Source organism: Vombatus ursinus, unplaced genomic scaffold, assembly GCF_900497805.2.
Source record: "Vombatus ursinus unplaced genomic scaffold, bare-nosed wombat genome assembly UNPS02009824.1, whole genome shotgun sequence".
NCBI lineage: Eukaryota > Metazoa > Chordata > Mammalia > Diprotodontia > Vombatidae > Vombatus > Vombatus ursinus.
In genome coordinates this window covers 7403517-7409250 of record NW_020949602.1, presented here as the reverse complement: position 1 = coordinate 7409250, position 5734 = coordinate 7403517, and positions in this window count along the sequence as shown.

The window sequence follows — 5734 nt, the reverse complement described above, 5'->3', positions numbered from 1 at the left end:
AGAGAGGCAATGTAGGGTGGCAACAAGGCCCCATGGCCCAGAGGCAGGATATCGGGCTCTTGGTGGCAGTTCTACCACTATCTAGATCTGGGACCCAGAGGAAGTAATTTCCCTTCTGCTTTGCCACTGTCTTTCAAATTCTGTGTATAATGGCATTCTCTCCAGAGTTGGGAGGCTGTGTGATGCAGTAGGAAGTCAGAATCTCTGTAGTCAAGATATCTGTTTTTTTTTCCTTTTTACTTGTTTATGTTAACCCCACTCTACTATAAGATCAGAAAATTTCAGAGATGGAATGGAAGGGAACTCAGAGGTCATCTAATCCAATCTTTTCTGAACAAAGATTCCCTCCATGATATTAATATATCAACCATTAAATTAGCATTTATTAAACTCCTGCTTTGTTCCAGGCACTGAGTAAGGAACTAGGGGTACAAGGATTAAAATGAAAGTGCCCCTTTCCTTAAGGAACTTACAGTCTACTTCATGGGATAGCATATCTATATATTTATATGCAATTTCAGTCATCAATGAAATAAATGCAAGGAAACATACCAGGGAGCTAGTCATCCAACCTTTGCTTGGAGACTTCAAGTGGAAGATTAGCCCACCCCTCTTCAGGCTATCCATTTCCCATTTGAATAACCCTAATTGTTAAGAAGATTCCTCCCCAACATTAAGCCTTGATTTGCCTCTTTGTAACGTTGATCTAACTTACCACATTGTTTACTACGTGATTTCTAGGGTTTCTCCTTTAGAACTTCAGTCTTTTTCATTCCAAATTCAGGACTTCTTCCATTGTACTTCCATCCACTTTATTGCTTCTCTGGTTCTACCAGTTCTAGGTGCCCATTTCAGGAAGGAAATTGAGAATCTGGCACATATCCAGTAAAAAGTGGCCACTATGGTGAGGATCCTGGAGACTCTGCCCTAGGAGGATTGAAAGAAGAGGGGATGTTTAGCCAGGTAAATGGGTAGATAGCTTTCAGGTACACCTGTCATGTATAAGAAGGATTAGATTTGTTCTGGGTCATACCCGAGGGCAGAATTAAGAGTGAAGGGTAAATGTTACAAAGAGATATTTTGGCTTGGTATAAAGAAAAGGCTTTCTTGCAATAAGAGTTCTCTAATAGTGGAATGACCTGTCTGGGGAAGCAGTGAGTCCTCCAACATTGGAAGTGTTCAGATTAAGATTAGATGGTCACTTGTTGGTGATGGTGTCGAGTGAATTCTCAGCCAGACAGAAGTTGGATTAGATGGTATCTGAGGTCCTAAACCCCCCAACAGTACCATTTCCTGATCAGCTAAGTGCTCTGAAACAGACATGTCATATACTCTTGGCAATCTCATCTTCTGGATATGTCCTTCCTCAGGTTTTTGTGACCCCACTTTGTCCTGGTTCTTTTCTTACCTTGTTGAGTTTGCAGAGTCATCATTCCTTCATTGATGCCCCCCTCCCCCATACCGTGCGTGGGTACTCTAAGACTGTCAGAGCTAAGCCTTTTTTCTTCCTCCTCTCTCCTTTAGATAATTCCATTAGATTCATCTATCAAGTATGTGTGATTACTAGATATAACATATCAAGTCTTCATCTCTCTGCTTAGCTCCAGCCTCACATCCCCAGCTGTCTTTTGAATTTCATCACGTGGACATCCTCTTAGGCACCTCAGATTCAACATGTCCAACAAAGGATTATTTTTCCCCCTAAAATCACCACTTTGATGTTGAAGTCATATCGTTCAAAACCTAGAAATCAGACTCAACTCATCTCCCTCACACCCTTATTAAATCAGTTGCCATCTTATCAATTCTACCACTTTGGTAACTTTCACATCCATTCTCTCCTCTCTAATTACAATACAATTGCCCTCTTCCGGATTTCATTACCTCTCACCTGGAATATTGTAATAGCCTCCTAATTTGTCCCCTTGCATCCAGTTTTTCTTTTCTAATCCTCCTACACCTGCTAAATTGCTATTCCAACCATGCAGAGCTGACCAGGTCACTCCTATGCTCCAGGTAGCAGTGGCTTCCCATTACTTTGAGTAAAGTACAGGCAAGTATCACTGGCATTTAAATCCTTCTCAATCTGATTCCAGACAATTTTTCCCGATTGGTTACATGTTGTTTCCCCTCAAACATTCTACACTTCAGCTTAACTTTCCTGATTTCTGTTCACCATTCCTGATATCCCATCTGCCACTACTTTGACTTTGCACTGGCCGTGCCCCATTCTTGGGATGATCTCTCTGCTCACTTCTACTTCTTGAAGTTCCCAGCTTCCTTTAAGGCTCAGCTCAAGCTCTACCTCCTTCAAGAGACTTTTCTTCATTCTACTAGTTCTTAGTCCCCCCCCCCATAACAATGTGTATATATTTGCATATCTCTAATATTCAATTATTTGCAAATAAATTGCCATCTTCAAATAGAATGTTAGAAGACAGGGGCTGTCTCCCTATTGTTTTAGCATCCTTAGTGCCTGACACACAGTGAGGACTTTATAAAAATTTGCTGGTTGATTGATTGATTGACTGGTTGATTCATCCTCTCTATGCCACAGAGGCCAATAGTCAGGATCTTTTTAAATATCAGAGGGTTTTTTCCTTTTCTAATTAGTCAAATCTGCTACAGGTGGTCCTAAATTAAAGTCTGGCTATTTTCAGCCTAGCAGCTGAGCGGCAGCAACATTTGTTGAATAACAATGATGAGAATTGGGAGTGAGTTCTCCCATCATCTCTTGCTCTTAGTCCCCACTCAAGGACATTCACCAGAGAACAGAAATTCTGTACAAGTTGGTCTACACCCAGGCCTGAAAGGAGTCCTAGGATAGACCTAGAAAAGGAAGGGCCCTTAGAGGTTGCCTACTGAAAACAATTATGTTACAAATGAGATAACGAGTCCAGAGTGGGAAATGACTCACCCTAGGTCACATAGATGGGAAGAAATAAGGGAAGGATTTGAACTCAGTGCTCTGGCAGCAAAAACAAAATGTTTCTTATTGACAGTGTGCCATATCAGAAAAAAATACTATGTTCAGAGTCAGAGAATGTGGATTCAAATCCCAACTCTGGCACTTTCTACCCTTGTAACATTGAGCAAGTCATTAAAACATCATTCTAGGTCCCAGTTTTCTCAGGTTTGGGAAATTATTTTTCATTACATATGCATGTTCATATTTAGATATACATTTCTCTGAAACACAATGAAATAAAGTCATAAAATAGTATGCCCAACTCCACCCCTGAAAAGTTACCTTTCTGTTATTAAATGAGATCTGATTAGCTCAGGGTTCCTTTGGCTTCTTCCTAAATGGCCTGAGTTTTGCTGGCTAGAAAAGAGAATCAGATAAGACCACAAATCACATCTTAGAGTGGAGTTGGTAAAAATCTGGCAGAGAACTCAGGTATAGGTTTTTAAAAGATTGGAGTATTGCTAACGTAATTTATTTCCATTTCAAAGTGTGAAAATAGCAGCAAAAAATCATCAGAGTTGCTCATACACTGGTACAACTGCAAGTCAGGGTGCCATGCAGAGTACAATTTTTTTTTGTTATAATACATAAACTTGTGTTTTTCAAAGTTTGCCCATCTGGATAACTTGCCTTGCTTCCCCTTAGCTCCTCCTCTTTCCACCCTACCATGATGGAAGAATGGCTTTCTAATCTTCAAGGTGCTTTAAAATCCTGTCCTATTGCCCCCTTCTGCCACAATTTCCCATCTTAGACCATCCTTTGCTGTAGCCCAAATAGTGGGCTTTTTTTTGTTGTTGTTGCAATTTCCTGCCTCTGTGCTTTCATTCATGCCTTTCCCTACCTTTCCTATTTTTATGGAAATTTGACTGATTCTTCAATACTGCTTCCTATGTGCTGCTTTCTAAGATCTCTCCAATTCAGAGTGATTTCAGAATATATTGAGTACTTATTAGGTATCAGGTACCGTGCTACACACCACAAAGAATGGCAAAAACCAAAAACAACAGCCACAGTAAAGTCCCTGTCTTCGAGGAGATTGCATTCTAGTGAGGAGAGCCACATAGAAAGAACTAGTTTATATACAAAGTATAAATGGCACAGATGGCCGATAGCCTCAGAGGGGAAGCCACCAGCAGCTGGTATGTGTTGAGGGGAGGGGGAGGGGTGGAAGCAGGAAAGGTCTCCTGTGGAAGGTCATGTTTGAGCTTAGAAGCTAGAGAATCTAGGAGATGAATGTGCAGAGGGAGAGAGTTGCATACATGAGTCACAGCCAGTTCAAAGGCTTGGAAATGAGAGATGAAGGTCATACGTCCTACCTACTAAAGAAGAGTGAGTAAGCCCAGGGAGTGGGATCTTGTACTATCTGGAGGAGAAGAAAGTCTAAGATGCCTGGAAAGGTAGGAATGAGACAGGCTGGGTATGACTTTAAGACTTTATATCTGTTCCTGTAGGTAATAGCCACTGAAGTTTACTGAATAGGAGCTGGGGGTGATATGGTCGTTGTTGTTCAGTCATGTCTGACTCTTTGTGACCCCTCTTGGTGTTTCCTTGGCAAAAATACTGGTTTGCCATTTCCTTCTCCAGCTCATTTTCCAGATGAGGAAACTGAGGCAAACAAGGTGAGGTGACTTGCCCAGGGTCACAGAGCTAGTAAAGCCAGATTTGAATTCACATCTTCCTGACTCCAGACCCAGTGCTCTATTCACTGCACCACCTAGCTGCCATGGTAGGATCAGAACTGTGCTTTAGGAAAACCAATGTGACAGCTGGGCAGAGGATGGATTGTGATGGGGATAGATGAGAAAGGGAGACCACCCAGAAAGCTATTGCAATAGTCCATGCATGAGATGATAAGGACTTGTATTAGGGTAAATAGGAAAAAAAAACATAGAAGAGAGGTCGTGAAGCTGCCAATCAGATTTGTCATCTGATTCCTATGTGGAATGAATGAGAGTGAAGAGTGAAGGATGACTCCAAGGCTGTGAACCCGAGTGTCTGAGAAGACTATAGTACCTTGAACAGCACTAGAGAGGTTAGGAAGATGGGGGCAGGGCATCGAGAGTGTGCTCTATTTTGGACACACTGTGCTTGAGCATCCAACAAAAACATCTAGTCCATGAAGTTCTGAAATCCACACTTACACTCACTACGCCACTAAAGTGGTGCCCATCAATACTGCCTTGTGTTGTATTTAGGCACTTCCTTGGCATAGCCCCTCTCCGACATTGCAAGTTCCATGATGACAGCATGTGCTTCTGGGCAGCATGAGAGATTCAAACTATAAGAACTCTGTCCTAAAATAACAATAGAATTGTAGACTGTTCTACCAGGAAGAAACCTTAGAGGTCATTAAAATCTGGCCTCCTTACTTTGTGGAAGAGAAAAATTTAACCCAGAGAAATGAAATCATTGGTCTAGAGTCCCACAGTGGTAGTTCTGAGTTGGGCTTCCAGTAACGGGATTAGGGCTCACTCAGTTATCAGTTATTCAGTTGGTTTCTAGAACACAGGATCTTGAGGCAGACAAGACCTTTGACGTTATTCTGAATGTATTTGTAGGGATACATTCTGTCTCTCCCAATAGAATATAAGCTCAAGAGTAGGGATTGGTTCTTTTTTTTCCCTTTGTATCCCCAGGTCCTGGTGCATAGAAGGTACTTACTAAATATTTATTGATGGATTGATCAAGCTCAAGCCTTTCCTTTTAAAGATGGCAAATAGTTCCTGAGCATTTCTGCATCACATTGTAAAATATTTTTCCATGATG